Here is a 13,937-nt window from a genome sequence, read left to right as displayed (position 1 = left end):
CGCCTCTGCGAGAAGCGCTGGATGGGTGCCCATGTTGGTCGTTGCGGGGGATTCCAATGGCGTTGACGTTGCGGTTGTTGATTTGGGAACTGAGGGTGTGTTTACACCACTGGGGGGAATCACTATTTTGACACAAGGTGTTGGAACAGCCGGCAATTGCCGCGGTTGGTCGTCACACGCTTTCACTTTTTTAACTCTCTTAGGCTGTTTAGGTTTATTACGTGGGTTTAGTTTCTTGAAGGCTGTGATTATTTTTGTGTGTTTTTTGTGTGTTTCATTTGTGCTGTCTTGTTGTGTTTTAGATGTGTTGGGTGAGTGTACCTTAGTTCTAATTCGCTCTGACACGAGTTGGTTCTCACAGGTCTGCTCTTCGTCATTATTTGCATCGGTCGTATCAGCTTTGAGTATGATATGCGCACTGTCAGCTTTAGTTGCGGTTGTTGCCCCGACTTTATGCGTGTCATTTGCGGTGTCGGTCAGTGCTGTGGCCTGTTCAAGATTGGCATTGGGATTTGGTGGATCATTTTTGTGTACGCTACATTCTCTGGCGTAGGGGCAGTGATAGACGTCATCTTCTTCCTCTGCCGATGAGTAAGTGTGAGTTATTATTCGTTTGGATTGAATGCAGCCTGGGGTGTCTGATTTGTCTGTGTCTTTCGTTTGAGTTCCAGTTTCGCTGGCTTGCATAACGGTAGGGTTCAAAGTCTCACCTAAAACGAACTTAACTGGTTTGATATATCCTTCGCATTTCGTGGTATCGTATGTGCGTCGTTGTGTTGGAGTAGAAGGGCCTCGTTGGGTCGTTGGTGGTGTTATTTTGCATGGTTGCTCTGGTTGGTCATATGTGTTGTAGCATCCTGATCTGTCAGTGTCGGAGTATGGGGTTACCATGTCTAATCTTAGTAGTTCGTCTTCAAGTTCGTCTATCCTGTTAATGAGGGTCGTCTGAAACGTCATCCAGTACCTTATCTGTCTTTTAATTAGTTTGGCGGGTTCTGGTACTATTTGTCCTGTCAATGTGAGATCGTCAATGTATTCGGTAACTGCGTGAAGGCTGTCTTCCAGGTTTGTACTGTTCATCAAGCCTGGGATGTATCCATTGTTGGGGTAGTCGTCTGGTAACAGTTTTTGCCTCTTACGCCAGAGTATTGCACGTAGGTGGTTTCGGTTTTTTGTCGAAGGTGACTTGTATGACTTCGTTTTAGCAGGGTGTGATTTGTGGAGCAGGTCAGTTGACGCAGGGGGGTGTTCAGTTGCCATAGTCAGTGCTGTCAATTAGTCTGTCAAGCAGTTGTTTGTAGGTCTGGCAGACCCCACCCCTACTCTTATTGCAAATTCTGTTTCTATTCCTACAGGGAATACAATCGATGGGTTCTGATGCACGGCACTCTGCGCGTTTGTGACCCTTCTTGCCACACCTTGAACAGGTCGCACTTGTGTCTGCGCAAGCTTTGGTTGTGTGGCCTAGGTCACAACAATTGTAACACTGGCTTACGGAGGTAAAGTCTTTGACGGTTAATGATTGAAAGTCTATGTACACCCTTCCTTTTTTAGTGAGATACCAATAAATTCTGGGTGTAACCTCCAACACCTGATGGTTATATCCCTTTCCTTTTGGACCTGTGCGGAATCTGATTTTGACGTCTCTGTCAAATTCGTCTTTTGTGAGATCGTCGCTGAGGTTCTGCTCGTACAGACACTCCAGAAATTCTCTATCTGAGATAGTGTCTGTAACTCGGTGGACTATCACCAGAGGTTGCCGTTTTCTAGGCCCTTCACACGCAATGTTCTCTATGTCTTTCGTCTTTTCTATGATTTTACGGCAGTCCTCCTGTGTTGCTGCTTCGACAATGACGGCTGTCTTCGTGTTTCTTATCGATTTTATATGTAAGTTATCACGTCTTGGGTTTATTTTTTGTGTCAGTGTTTGTTGTACTGTTTTTGTGTCTTGATTGTTTGTTGATTTTATGAACAATGTTGTTGTCTGTTTGGCTTTGGCCGCCTCAATGCGTTTAAGTTCTTTGGGTGCGGTGGATAGAGCTGCAGCATATGTTAATGTTTTGGCCTGTTGCTGCGCTTGTTCAGTGACTTTCCCTGTCAGTTCCCTGATCTGGTCTCTAAGTTCCTGATTTATTTCAACAAGCTTGGAGTTGTCCTCCTCTAGTTTATTAACCTGTTCGGTGAGTGTCTCAATGCGTAGGTCCTTTACTGGATCTGCTGAGTATTGCAATTCTCGCAGTAGATCTTTATTCTGTTCTTGCAGCAGTTCGACCTTGGCTTCTGCTGACGTAAGTTGAAATGCCAACGGGAATATTTTATTCCGTATTGTGTTCAGTACACTACTAGACACGTGTTTAGCCTTCAGTTCCGCTGCAATGTCATTCAGTAGCTCGTCAATTGCAGCGATCTTTTGGCTCGGCGACATGACGGCATATTCGTGAATACCAGACGCCATGCCTATTTGCGACACTTTGTTACTGATGTTTGCCCTGCCAGGTGGCCCTCTTGTCGATGTCGGTGTGGTGCTTGCACCACTAAGTTGTCGTACTCGATCCAGGGTTGCGTGTTTATGTGGTGACTACTCGGTTGCCGAAAGGGCGCTACGCTGTTACATGGCCGGCGGTGGAAAAAAAAAAAAAAAAAAAAAAAAAAATCTCCAAAGCGATATGCCAAGGCGCTGTGCTAAAGCGATGCGCCAAAAGCGATACGTCGTGCTGCGCGGCTGAGTGCGGATAAGGTGGTCACGCACGCGCGGGCCAGCTGATACTGCGCCTCGCGGTCTGGCTTCGCTCGGCAGTCGGCCACGCAGTTCACGCGCGTGAATAGATGCCGATTGTGCAGTTGTGCAGTTCCCGTGCGCTGCTGCCTCCCGCGGCTGGGCGCAGGACTACGTGTCGCGCTTAGCAACGCGGGCACGCGTCGGCCAATGCACTATAGCCCACTTTCGGAACTTGCACACAGCGCGCCTCTGCCAGCGCCCGGCGTTCTACTTACGGGACTTGCGTTCCGTCACTGTGTTCGGTATATCGGTTTGTGTCTTTCGTGTTTGTCAAAACTGTTTTCTGCTAAATCCGTTAATATTATAATTACCGAACCGAAACTTTTGCAGGAGCTTTGCTACACTGTCGTATGTCTTAGACTCGCTTTTGGTAGACTTTCATCATCCTAGAGCAGAAAACACTCCTGCCATATGTTATGGTCTTGACTCGCCACACGTGAACTTTTCCGTTCGTGGTTTTTCCAACACTTCACAAGCTATGGTTAGTAACGTTAGTAACGTCAATTGTTCCTAGGGGTGTTAGTAATGTTTCTCGAGTGTTAGTTGAAGGTGGAAATACCTTTGAAGAGGTCCACTGTAGTCCAATGGGTGCAGATGCGACGTCACATTTAGCACCTTTTCCCCCGTAAAACGCGAGGAAATTTCACTGCACTATATCACAGCACACTTAATCGATGCCTTGCACTGTTTTTAGGCACACGCTGACGCGATTTTCCGCGAAAAACCCGACACGAATACTGTAGAGACGGGAGCGCGCGCGAAACACGTCCGCTCGGCTCCTGTGTAGCTGAATGCTAAACTGCACTCTATTCATCTGAGTCCGTCCCCTGCATGCGAAGAGTGCCATGTCGAAGATACCATTCAACATCGTTTCGTGTGCCGTCGGTTCCGTGCTGTGTGGGACACTGCTCGGGATATGATTCGTCTCGTCAACAGGGTGTCTACAGCGCAGGTGACAGTGGCGGATGCAATCGTACCTCAGTGTAAGGCGTTTCCATCCACCAAACGCAATGCCACGATCTGGTTACTCGGCCATACAATTTATTCACTCTTTTGTCTCAAACTGACGGATCGATTGGATTTTCTCACCTACTTATGGACTGAGCACGGCAAGTACCGTGTTCGTACTGATTATGTTATGACTTTTGCAAATTTTTTGCATGTCGCTTTGGCGCATGCTTTTGCTCCTTACCGATGTCGACTTAATTAACTTTACACTTTCCAGCTTAAAACTGTGACGTGATAGTGAGAGAGTTCGTTTAGCGATGCATGTATATTCAGTATAAGGAACGAAAAATATGACGTAATCGGGAGACATTTCTCCCTTGGGAATTGCCTCGTATATGGTGTTATGCGAGGATTTTTGTTTTCCTTTCTTTATTTTCCTCTTGTTTTCCACTCTGCCATGTTATGGTATGGGATCGTGATGCTGCGAGGACATTTCATTGTGTTTACTTGCTTTTAGTTTGGTCAGGATTGCTAGTGTGCTTTTCTTAATTGAATTGCATTATTTCTTTTCTTTCTTGTTTCTTTGGAGTGAACATCGCACCTTTTTTTTTCCATTTTTTCACGGTGAGCGTCCGTGTTAATTGACTTCTCCATTGCTGGATGGCGTTTTGCTTTGTGTGCTGAATGGATTTTTCTTTGACTGATTTCCGAAAGTAATATATAGTTGTTTTTTATTTTCCGCTTCACGAGCAATCGCATGTTTCCTTTGATTTCCGTGAAGATCCACACCTTTCCGTTAACCCTTTCACCAACAATGCCTCAGAGGAAGGAGGCTTACTTTTCATTTTGCTTTGGTCAACGTTCGTTTTCGTTTAAGTTCCATCTGGCAACAGCACTAACTATAGCTGAGAAGCTCGCCGACGAAGGCGTTACTTGGAGAGCGAAAGGACGGGCTATAAGGGGAGATGGGAGGCCCGCAAAAAATTCTAATAAAAAAAAAAAAAAAAAAAGCTGCCAATTTTTTCTCGTTTTTTGTGCCATTGCGGTGTTTTCTCTTGCGCTACAACGCAGCTCCTGTGACCGCCGTGCCGCGTAGGTAGCGTGGCCGAGCGGTCTAAGGCGCTGGTTTCAGGCACCAGTCTCTTCGGAGGCGTGGGTTCGAATCCCACCGCTGCCAACGTTTTCTGTCTCGAAAGCAGCAGCACTGGTTACCCGCGAAGGAAACAGCGCAGCAAGCCGTGAGCGCCTCTTTCTTAAATTGTCGTAGCACAGTGCGTGGTGCAACGACAGCATTCAGAGGAGCAGTTTGGAGTAATGATGCCTTGCGTTCGTGTTCATGAAATGTGTCCCGAGCATGCCGTTCTACAAAGTGGAAGCGTAGATTTTTACAGACGTCTTTCAATAGCGTGTTCGCCGGAGGAGCACTCGTGTCTTAATCCGGTGTGGTCTAGTGGCTAGGATACCTGGCTCTCACCCAGGAGGCCCGGGTTCGATTCCCGGCACCGGAAATGCCTATTTTGTTGCTCCTCTCATGCGACTTGGCCCGACTTAGCTCGACTGACGCTACGCTGACGCTTGCAGAAAACCACGTAAAGTATGACTGGCGGCCACAAGTGACGGCGAGAGAGATGCGACGTCTGCCCACCTCCTATCGAGGCACATACCTGTGGTCAACAGACTTGGAGGACTGCAAGACATTGCCACGGGTGGTGAATGCAGCTAACCCCTGTGCTTAGTGTCCTAATAGCGCGGGCACGTTCGTTTGCCAGTATACATGTAATGAAGAACGCGTCTGACACAGCTGTGGCGAGACACAGTGGCGAGACACAGTGGCTGAGCTTTGCTGTGCATCGCCACTTGCACACGCGAGAACTGCTTTCGGCGGTGCCTCCGTGGCCGTGATCGTCTAGTGGTTAGGACATTGCGTTGTGGCCGCAATAACCCAGGTTCGAATCCTGGTCACGGCACTTTTTAAAGTTTTGCCTCGCTGTCGCTGCAATGACGATAGTGACCCACTGTTTGAAAACACTGTGCCCTCTTGATTTTTCGCTCATGTTCCGCGGGCTGCAGGTGCCAGTTATCAACACGCAATGCCGCCGCACGAAAGAGCGGGCAGCTGCCTGTGTAGTCAATCTCTGTTCGAATAGGGCAGTCGTTTGAGGTGCAATGGATGGGCAGCCAGTCGCAGCAGAACAGGAAGCTGCGTCGTGCACTGTTTCTACAAAAGCGAACAACACTGTCGCAGGTAGCGTGGCCGAGCGGTCTAAGGCGCTGGTTTAAGGCACCACTCTCTTCGGAGGCGTGGGTTCGAATCCCACCGCTGCCAATTTTTTCTCGTTTTTTGTGCCATTGCGGTGTTTTCTCTTGCGCTACAACGCAGCTCCTGTGACCGCCGTGCCGCGTAGGTAGCGTGGCCGAGCGGTCTAAGGCGCTGGTTTCAGGCACCAGTCTCTTTGGAGGCGTGGGTTCGAATCCCACCGCTGCCAACGTTTTCTGTCTCGAAAGCAGCAGCACTGGTTACCCGCGAAGGAAACAGCGCAGCAAGCCGTGAGCGCCTCTTTCTTAAATTGTCGTAGCACAGTGCGTGGTGCAACGACAGCATTCAGAGGAGCAGTTTGGAGTAATGATGCCTTGCGTTCGTGTTCATGAAATGTGTCCCGAGCATGCCGTTCTACAAAGTGGAAGCGTAGATTTTTACAGACGTCTTTCAATAGCGTGTTCGCCGGAGGAGCACTCGTGTCTTAATCCGGTGTGGTCTAGTGGCTAGGATACCTGGCTCTCACCCAGGAGGCCCGGGTTCGATTCCCGGCACCGGAAATGCCTATTTTGTTGCTCCTCTCATGCGACTTGGCCCGACTTAGCTCGACTGACGCTACGCTGACGCTTGCAGAAAACCACGTAAAGTATGACTGGCGGCCACAAGTGACGGCGAGAGAGATGCGACGTCTGCCCACCTCCTATCGAGGCACATACCTGTGGTCAACAGACTTGGAGGACTGCAAGACATTGCCACGGGTGGTGAATGCAGCTAACCCCTGTGCTTAGTGTCCTAATAGCGCGGGCACGTTCGTTTGCCAGTATACATGTAATGAAGAACGCGTCTGACACAGCTGTGGCGAGACACAGTGGCGAGACACAGTGGCTGAGCTTTGCTGTGCATCGCCACTTGCACACGCGAGAACTGCTTTCGGCGGTGCCTCCGTGGCCGTGATCGTCTAGTGGTTAGGACATTGCGTTGTGGCCGCAATAACCCAGGTTCGAATCCTGGTCACGGCACTTTTTAAAGTTTTGCCTCGCTGTCGCTGCAATGACGATAGTGACCCACTGTTTGAAAACACTGTGCCCTCTTGATTTTTCGCTCATGTTCCGCGGGCTGCAGGTGCCAGTTATCAACACGCAATGCCGCCGCACGAAAGAGCGGGCAGCTGCCTGTGTAGTCAATCTCTGTTCGAATAGGGCAGTCGTTTGAGGTGCAATGGATGGGCAGCCAGTCGCAGCAGAACAGGAAGCTGCGTCGTGCACTGTTTCTACAAAAGCGAACAACACTGTCGCAGGTAGCGTGGCCGAGCGGTCTAAGGCGCTGGTTTAAGGCACCACTCTCTTCGGAGGCGTGGGTTCGAATCCCACCGCTGCCAATTTTTTCTCGTTTTTTGTGCCATTGCGGTGTTTTCTCTTGCGCTACAACGCAGCTCCTGTGACCGCCGTGCCGCGTAGGTAGCGTGGCCGAGCGGTCTAAGGCGCTGGTTTCAGGCACCAGTCTCTTCGGAGGCGTGGGTTCGAATCCCACCGCTGCCAACGTTTTCTGTCTCGAAAGCAGCAGCACTGGTTACCCGCGAAGGAAACAGCGCAGCAAGCCGTGAGCGCCTCTTTCTTAAATTGTCGTAGCACAGTGCGTGGTGCAACGACAGCATTCAGAGGAGCAGTTTGGAGTAATGATGCCTTGCGTTCGTGTTCATGAAATGTGTCCCGAGCATGCCGTTCTACAAAGTGGAAGCGTAGATTTTTACAGACGTCTTTCAATAGCGTGTTCGCCGGAGGAGCACTCGTGTCTTAATCCGGTGTGGTCTAGTGGCTAGGATACCTGGCTCTCACCCAGGAGGCCCGGGTTCGATTCCCGGCACCGGAAATGCCTATTTTGTTGCTCCTCTCATGCAACTTGGCCCGACTTAGCTCGACTGACGCTACGCTGACGCTTGCAGAAAACCACGTAAAGTATGACTGGCGGCCACAAGTGACGGCGAGAGAGATGCGACGTCTGCCCACCTCCTATCGAGGCACATACCTGTGGTCAACAGACTTGGAGGACTGCAAGACATTGCCACGGGTGGTGAATGCAGCTAACCCCTGTGCTTAGTGTCCTAATAGCGCGGGCACGTTCGTTTGCCAGTATACATGTAATGAAGAACGCGTCTGACACAGCTGTGGCGAGACACAGTGGCGAGACACAGTGGCTGAGCTTTGCTGTGCATCGCCACTTGCACACGCGAGAACTGCTTTCGGCGGTGCCTCCGTGGCCGTGATCGTCTAGTGGTTAGGACATTGCGTTGTGGCCGCAATAACCCAGGTTCGAATCCTGGTCACGGCACTTTTTAAAGTTTTGCCTCGCTGTCGCTGCAATGACGATAGTGACCCACTGTTTGAAAACACTGTGCCCTCTTGATTTTTCGCTCATGTTCCGCGGGCTGCAGGTGCCAGTTATCAACACGCAATGCCGCCGCACGAAAGAGCGGGCAGCTGCCTGTGTAGTCAATCTCTGTTCGAATAGGGCAGTCGTTTGAGGTGCAATGGATGGGCAGCCAGTCGCAGCAGAACAGGAAGCTGCGTCGTGCACTGTTTCTACAAAAGCGAACAACACTGTCGCAGGTAGCGTGGCCGAGCGGTCTAAGGCGCTGGTTTAAGGCACCACTCTCTTCGGAGGCGTGGGTTCGAATCCCACCGCTGCCAATTTTTTCTCGTTTTTTGTGCCATTGCGGTGTTTTCTCTTGCGCTACAACGCAGCTCCTGTGACCGCCGTGCCGCGTAGGTAGCGTGGCCGAGCGGTCTAAGGCGCTGGTTTCAGGCACCAGTCTCTTCGGAGGCGTGGGTTCGAATCCCACCGCTGCCAACGTTTTCTGTCTCGAAAGCAGCAGCACTGGTTACCCGCGAAGGAAACAGCGCAGCAAGCCGTGAGCGCCTCTTTCTTAAATTGTCGTAGCACAGTGCGTGGTGCAACGACAGCATTCAGAGGAGCAGTTTGGAGTAATGATGCCTTGCGTTCGTGTTCATGAAATGTGTCCCGAGCATGCCGTTCTACAAAGTGGAAGCGTAGATTTTTACAGACGTCTTTCAATAGCGTGTTCGCCGGAGGAGCACTCGTGTCTTAATCCGGTGTGGTCTAGTGGCTAGGATACCTGGCTCTCACCCAGGAGGCCCGGGTTCGATTCCCGGCACCGGAAATGCCTATTTTGTTGCTCCTCTCATGCGACTTGGCCCGACTTAGCTCGACTGACGCTACGCTGACGCTTGCAGAAAACCACGTAAAGTATGACTGGCGGCCACAAGTGACGGCGAGAGAGATGCGACGTCTGCCCACCTCCTATCGAGGCACATACCTGTGGTCAACAGACTTGGAGGACTGCAAGACATTGCCACGGGTGGTGAATGCAGCTAACCCCTGTGCTTAGTGTCCTAATAGCGCGGGCACGTTCGTTTGCCAGTATACATGTAATGAAGAACGCGTCTGACACAGCTGTGGCGAGACACAGTGGCGAGACACAGTGGCTGAGCTTTGCTGTGCATCGCCACTTGCACACGCGAGAACTGCTTTCGGCGGTGCCTCCGTGGCCGTGATCGTCTAGTGGTTAGGACATTGCGTTGTGGCCGCAATAACCCAGGTTCGAATCCTGGTCACGGCACTTTTTAAAGTTTTGCCTCGCTGTCGCTGCAATGACGATAGTGACCCACTGTTTGAAAACACTGTGCCCTCTTGATTTTTCGCTCATGTTCCGCGGGCTGCAGGTGCCAGTTATCAACACGCAATGCCGCCGCACGAAAGAGCGGGCAGCTGCCTGTGTAGTCAATCTCTGTTCGAATAGGGCAGTCGTTTGAGGTGCAATGGATGGGCAGCCAGTCGCAGCAGAACAGGAAGCTGCGTCGTGCACTGTTTCTACAAAAGCGAACAACACTGTCGCAGGTAGCGTGGCCGAGCGGTCTAAGGCGCTGGTTTAAGGCACCACTCTCTTCGGAGGCGTGGGTTCGAATCCCACCGCTGCCAATTTTTTCTCGTTTTTTGTGCCATTGCGGTGTTTTCTCTTGCGCTACAACGCAGCTCCTGTGACCGCCGTGCCGCGTAGGTAGCGTGGCCGAGCGGTCTAAGGCGCTGGTTTCAGGCACCAGTCTCTTCGGAGGCGTGGGTTCGAATCCCACCGCTGCCAACGTTTTCTGTCTCGAAAGCAGCAGCACTGGTTACCCGCGAAGGAAACAGCGCAGCAAGCCGTGAGCGCCTCTTTCTTAAATTGTCGTAGCACAGTGCGTGGTGCAACGACAGCATTCAGAGGAGCAGTTTGGAGTAATGATGCCTTGCGTTCGTGTTCATGAAATGTGTCCCGAGCATGCCGTTCTACAAAGTGGAAGCGTAGATTTTTACAGACGTCTTTCAATAGCGTGTTCGCCGGAGGAGCACTCGTGTCTTAATCCGGTGTGGTCTAGTGGCTAGGATACCTGGCTCTCACCCAGGAGGCCCGGGTTCGATTCCCGGCACCGGAAATGCCTATTTTGTTGCTCCTCTCATGCGACTTGGCCCGACTTAGCTCGACTGACGCTACGCTGACGCTTGCAGAAAACCACGTAAAGTATGACTGGCGGCCACAAGTGACGGCGAGAGAGATGCGACGTCTGCCCACCTCCTATCGAGGCACATACCTGTGGTCAACAGACTTGGAGGACTGCAAGACATTGCCACGGGTGGTGAATGCAGCTAACCCCTGTGCTTAGTGTCCTAATAGCGCGGGCACGTTCGTTTGCCAGTATACATGTAATGAAGAACGCGTCTGACACAGCTGTGGCGAGACACAGTGGCGAGACACAGTGGCTGAGCTTTGCTGTGCATCGCCACTTGCACACGCGAGAACTGCTTTCGGCGGTGCCTCCGTGGCCGTGATCGTCTAGTGGTTAGGACATTGCGTTGTGGCCGCAATAACCCAGGTTCGAATCCTGGTCACGGCACTTTTTAAAGTTTTGCCTCGCTGTCGCTGCAATGACGATAGTGACCCACTGTTTGAAAACACTGTGCCCTCTTGATTTTTCGCTCATGTTCCGCGGGCTGCAGGTGCCAGTTATCAACACGCAATGCCGCCGCACGAAAGAGCGGGCAGCTGCCTGTGTAGTCAATCTCTGTTCGAATAGGGCAGTCGTTTGAGGTGCAATGGATGGGCAGCCAGTCGCAGCAGAACAGGAAGCTGCGTCGTGCACTGTTTCTACAAAAGCGAACAACACTGTCGCAGGTAGCGTGGCCGAGCGGTCTAAGGCGCTGGTTTAAGGCACCACTCTCTTCGGAGGCGTGGGTTCGAATCCCACCGCTGCCAATTTTTTCTCGTTTTTTGTGCCATTGCGGTGTTTTCTCTTGCGCTACAACGCAGCTCCTGTGACCGCCGTGCCGCGTAGGTAGCGTGGCCGAGCGGTCTAAGGCGCTGGTTTCAGGCACCAGTCTCTTCGGAGGCGTGGGTTCGAATCCCACCGCTGCCAACGTTTTCTGTCTCGAAAGCAGCAGCACTGGTTACCCGCGAAGGAAACAGCGCAGCAAGCCGTGAGCGCCTCTTTCTTAAATTGTCGTAGCACAGTGCGTGGTGCAACGACAGCATTCAGAGGAGCAGTTTGGAGTAATGATGCCTTGCGTTCGTGTTCATGAAATGTGTCCCGAGCATGCCGTTCTACAAAGTGGAAGCGTAGATTTTTACAGACGTCTTTCAATAGCGTGTTCGCCGGAGGAGCACTCGTGTCTTAATCCGGTGTGGTCTAGTGGCTAGGATACCTGGCTCTCACCCAGGAGGCCCGGGTTCGATTCCCGGCACCGGAAATGCCTATTTTGTTGCTCCTCTCATGCGACTTGGCCCGACTTAGCTCGACTGACGCTACGCTGACGCTTGCAGAAAACCACGTAAAGTATGACTGGCGGCCACAAGTGACGGCGAGAGAGATGCGACGTCTGCCCACCTCCTATCGAGGCACATACCTGTGGTCAACAGACTTGGAGGACTGCAAGACATTGCCACGGGTGGTGAATGCAGCTAACCCCTGTGCTTAGTGTCCTAATAGCGCGGGCACGTTCGTTTGCCAGTATACATGTAATGAAGAACGCGTCTGACACAGCTGTGGCGAGACACAGTGGCGAGACACAGTGGCTGAGCTTTGCTGTGCATCGCCACTTGCACACGCGAGAACTGCTTTCGGCGGTGCCTCCGTGGCCGTGATCGTCTAGTGGTTAGGACATTGCGTTGTGGCCGCAATAACCCAGGTTCGAATCCTGGTCACGGCACTTTTTAAAGTTTTGCCTCGCTGTCGCTGCAATGACGATAGTGACCCACTGTTTGAAAACACTGTGCCCTCTTGATTTTTCGCTCATGTTCCGCGGGCTGCAGGTGCCAGTTATCAACACGCAATGCCGCCGCACGAAAGAGCGGGCAGCTGCCTGTGTAGTCAATCTCTGTTCGAATAGGGCAGTCGTTTGAGGTGCAATGGATGGGCAGCCAGTCGCAGCAGAACAGGAAGCTGCGTCGTGCACTGTTTCTACAAAAGCGAACAACACTGTCGCAGGTAGCGTGGCCGAGCGGTCTAAGGCGCTGGTTTAAGGCACCACTCTCTTCGGAGGCGTGGGTTCGAATCCCACCGCTGCCAATTTTTTCTCGTTTTTTGTGCCATTGCGGTGTTTTCTCTTGCGCTACAACGCAGCTCCTGTGACCGCCGTGCCGCGTAGGTAGCGTGGCCGAGCGGTCTAAGGCGCTGGTTTCAGGCACCAGTCTCTTCGGAGGCGTGGGTTCGAATCCCACCGCTGCCAACGTTTTCTGTCTCGAAAGCAGCAGCACTGGTTACCCGCGAAGGAAACAGCGCAGCAAGCCGTGAGCGCCTCTTTCTTAAATTGTCGTAGCACAGTGCGTGGTGCAACGACAGCATTCAGAGGAGCAGTTTGGAGTAATGATGCCTTGCGTTCGTGTTCATGAAATGTGTCCCGAGCATGCCGTTCTACAAAGTGGAAGCGTAGATTTTTACAGACGTCTTTCAATAGCGTGTTCGCCGGAGGAGCACTCGTGTCTTAATCCGGTGTGGTCTAGTGGCTAGGATACCTGGCTCTCACCCAGGAGGCCCGGGTTCGATTCCCGGCACCGGAAATGCCTATTTTGTTGCTCCTCTCATGCGACTTGGCCCGACTTAGCTCGACTGACGCTACGCTGACGCTTGCAGAAAACCACGTAAAGTATGACTGGCGGCCACAAGTGACGGCGAGAGAGATGCGACGTCTGCCCACCTCCTATCGAGGCACATACCTGTGGTCAACAGACTTGGAGGACTGCAAGACATTGCCACGGGTGGTGAATGCAGCTAACCCCTGTGCTTAGTGTCCTAATAGCGCGGGCACGTTCGTTTGCCAGTATACATGTAATGAAGAACGCGTCTGACACAGCTGTGGCGAGACACAGTGGCGAGACACAGTGGCTGAGCTTTGCTGTGCATCGCCACTTGCACACGCGAGAACTGCTTTCGGCGGTGCCTCCGTGGCCGTGATCGTCTAGTGGTTAGGACATTGCGTTGTGGCCGCAATAACCCAGGTTCGAATCCTGGTCACGGCACTTTTTAAAGTTTTGCCTCGCTGTCGCTGCAATGACGATAGTGACCCACTGTTTGAAAACACTGTGCCCTCTTGATTTTTCGCTCATGTTCCGCGGGCTGCAGGTGCCAGTTATCAACACGCAATGCCGCCGCACGAAAGAGCGGGCAGCTGCCTGTGTAGTCAATCTCTGTTCGAATAGGGCAGTCGTTTGAGGTGCAATGGATGGGCAGCCAGTCGCAGCAGAACAGGAAGCTGCGTCGTGCACTGTTTCTACAAAAGCGAACAACACTGTCGCAGGTAGCGTGGCCGAGCGGTCTAAGGCGCTGGTTTAAGGCACCACTCTCTTCGGAGGCGTGGGTTCGAATCCCACCGCTGCCAATTTTTTCTCGTTTTTTGTGCCATTGCGGT

The 13,937-nt window shown here is 52.0% G+C and overlaps 28 non-coding genes across 28 annotated transcripts; all 28 read left to right on the top strand.

The window, feature by feature from the left end:
• The first annotated feature begins 4,822 nt into the window (after positions 1-4,822).
• Trnal-cag (transfer RNA leucine (anticodon CAG)) lies at positions 4,823-4,904 on the top strand. The gene has a single exon. It is a non-coding gene; the product is annotated as a tRNA-Leu (tRNA).
• A 259-nt stretch (positions 4,905-5,163) lies between these two features.
• Positions 5,164-5,235, top strand: Trnae-cuc (transfer RNA glutamic acid (anticodon CUC)). Its single transcript has one exon. It is a non-coding gene; the product is annotated as a tRNA-Glu (tRNA).
• A 387-nt stretch (positions 5,236-5,622) lies between these two features.
• Positions 5,623-5,694, top strand: Trnah-gug (transfer RNA histidin (anticodon GUG)). The gene has a single exon. It is a non-coding gene; the product is annotated as a tRNA-His (tRNA).
• Positions 5,695-5,971: 277 nt separating this feature from the next.
• Trnal-aag (transfer RNA leucine (anticodon AAG)) lies at positions 5,972-6,053 on the top strand. The gene has a single exon. It is a non-coding gene; the product is annotated as a tRNA-Leu (tRNA).
• Positions 6,054-6,131: 78 nt separating this feature from the next.
• Positions 6,132-6,213, top strand: Trnal-cag (transfer RNA leucine (anticodon CAG)). Its single transcript has one exon. It is a non-coding gene; the product is annotated as a tRNA-Leu (tRNA).
• Positions 6,214-6,472: 259 nt separating this feature from the next.
• On the top strand, positions 6,473-6,544 carry Trnae-cuc (transfer RNA glutamic acid (anticodon CUC)). The gene has a single exon. It is a non-coding gene; the product is annotated as a tRNA-Glu (tRNA).
• A 387-nt stretch (positions 6,545-6,931) lies between these two features.
• On the top strand, positions 6,932-7,003 carry Trnah-gug (transfer RNA histidin (anticodon GUG)). Its single transcript has one exon. It is a non-coding gene; the product is annotated as a tRNA-His (tRNA).
• A 277-nt stretch (positions 7,004-7,280) lies between these two features.
• Positions 7,281-7,362, top strand: Trnal-aag (transfer RNA leucine (anticodon AAG)). Its single transcript has one exon. It is a non-coding gene; the product is annotated as a tRNA-Leu (tRNA).
• A 78-nt stretch (positions 7,363-7,440) lies between these two features.
• On the top strand, positions 7,441-7,522 carry Trnal-cag (transfer RNA leucine (anticodon CAG)). The gene has a single exon. It is a non-coding gene; the product is annotated as a tRNA-Leu (tRNA).
• Positions 7,523-7,781: 259 nt separating this feature from the next.
• Trnae-cuc (transfer RNA glutamic acid (anticodon CUC)) lies at positions 7,782-7,853 on the top strand. Its single transcript has one exon. It is a non-coding gene; the product is annotated as a tRNA-Glu (tRNA).
• Positions 7,854-8,240: 387 nt separating this feature from the next.
• On the top strand, positions 8,241-8,312 carry Trnah-gug (transfer RNA histidin (anticodon GUG)). The gene has a single exon. It is a non-coding gene; the product is annotated as a tRNA-His (tRNA).
• Positions 8,313-8,589: 277 nt separating this feature from the next.
• On the top strand, positions 8,590-8,671 carry Trnal-aag (transfer RNA leucine (anticodon AAG)). The gene has a single exon. It is a non-coding gene; the product is annotated as a tRNA-Leu (tRNA).
• Positions 8,672-8,749: 78 nt separating this feature from the next.
• On the top strand, positions 8,750-8,831 carry Trnal-cag (transfer RNA leucine (anticodon CAG)). Its single transcript has one exon. It is a non-coding gene; the product is annotated as a tRNA-Leu (tRNA).
• Positions 8,832-9,090: 259 nt separating this feature from the next.
• On the top strand, positions 9,091-9,162 carry Trnae-cuc (transfer RNA glutamic acid (anticodon CUC)). Its single transcript has one exon. It is a non-coding gene; the product is annotated as a tRNA-Glu (tRNA).
• Positions 9,163-9,549: 387 nt separating this feature from the next.
• Positions 9,550-9,621, top strand: Trnah-gug (transfer RNA histidin (anticodon GUG)). The gene has a single exon. It is a non-coding gene; the product is annotated as a tRNA-His (tRNA).
• Positions 9,622-9,898: 277 nt separating this feature from the next.
• Positions 9,899-9,980, top strand: Trnal-aag (transfer RNA leucine (anticodon AAG)). Its single transcript has one exon. It is a non-coding gene; the product is annotated as a tRNA-Leu (tRNA).
• Positions 9,981-10,058: 78 nt separating this feature from the next.
• On the top strand, positions 10,059-10,140 carry Trnal-cag (transfer RNA leucine (anticodon CAG)). Its single transcript has one exon. It is a non-coding gene; the product is annotated as a tRNA-Leu (tRNA).
• A 259-nt stretch (positions 10,141-10,399) lies between these two features.
• Trnae-cuc (transfer RNA glutamic acid (anticodon CUC)) lies at positions 10,400-10,471 on the top strand. The gene has a single exon. It is a non-coding gene; the product is annotated as a tRNA-Glu (tRNA).
• A 387-nt stretch (positions 10,472-10,858) lies between these two features.
• Positions 10,859-10,930, top strand: Trnah-gug (transfer RNA histidin (anticodon GUG)). The gene has a single exon. It is a non-coding gene; the product is annotated as a tRNA-His (tRNA).
• Positions 10,931-11,207: 277 nt separating this feature from the next.
• Trnal-aag (transfer RNA leucine (anticodon AAG)) lies at positions 11,208-11,289 on the top strand. The gene has a single exon. It is a non-coding gene; the product is annotated as a tRNA-Leu (tRNA).
• Positions 11,290-11,367: 78 nt separating this feature from the next.
• On the top strand, positions 11,368-11,449 carry Trnal-cag (transfer RNA leucine (anticodon CAG)). The gene has a single exon. It is a non-coding gene; the product is annotated as a tRNA-Leu (tRNA).
• A 259-nt stretch (positions 11,450-11,708) lies between these two features.
• Trnae-cuc (transfer RNA glutamic acid (anticodon CUC)) lies at positions 11,709-11,780 on the top strand. Its single transcript has one exon. It is a non-coding gene; the product is annotated as a tRNA-Glu (tRNA).
• A 387-nt stretch (positions 11,781-12,167) lies between these two features.
• Positions 12,168-12,239, top strand: Trnah-gug (transfer RNA histidin (anticodon GUG)). The gene has a single exon. It is a non-coding gene; the product is annotated as a tRNA-His (tRNA).
• A 277-nt stretch (positions 12,240-12,516) lies between these two features.
• On the top strand, positions 12,517-12,598 carry Trnal-aag (transfer RNA leucine (anticodon AAG)). The gene has a single exon. It is a non-coding gene; the product is annotated as a tRNA-Leu (tRNA).
• Positions 12,599-12,676: 78 nt separating this feature from the next.
• Positions 12,677-12,758, top strand: Trnal-cag (transfer RNA leucine (anticodon CAG)). Its single transcript has one exon. It is a non-coding gene; the product is annotated as a tRNA-Leu (tRNA).
• A 259-nt stretch (positions 12,759-13,017) lies between these two features.
• Positions 13,018-13,089, top strand: Trnae-cuc (transfer RNA glutamic acid (anticodon CUC)). Its single transcript has one exon. It is a non-coding gene; the product is annotated as a tRNA-Glu (tRNA).
• A 387-nt stretch (positions 13,090-13,476) lies between these two features.
• Positions 13,477-13,548, top strand: Trnah-gug (transfer RNA histidin (anticodon GUG)). Its single transcript has one exon. It is a non-coding gene; the product is annotated as a tRNA-His (tRNA).
• Positions 13,549-13,825: 277 nt separating this feature from the next.
• Positions 13,826-13,907, top strand: Trnal-aag (transfer RNA leucine (anticodon AAG)). The gene has a single exon. It is a non-coding gene; the product is annotated as a tRNA-Leu (tRNA).
• The last annotated feature ends 30 nt before the right edge of the window (positions 13,908-13,937 follow it).

Source organism: Schistocerca gregaria, unplaced genomic scaffold (assembly GCF_023897955.1).
Source record: "Schistocerca gregaria isolate iqSchGreg1 unplaced genomic scaffold, iqSchGreg1.2 ptg000686l, whole genome shotgun sequence".
Taxonomy (NCBI): Eukaryota; Metazoa; Arthropoda; class Insecta; order Orthoptera; family Acrididae; genus Schistocerca; species Schistocerca gregaria.
The sequence above is the reverse complement of the archived record's forward strand: the minus strand, read 5'-3'. Positions and strand labels throughout refer to the sequence as shown.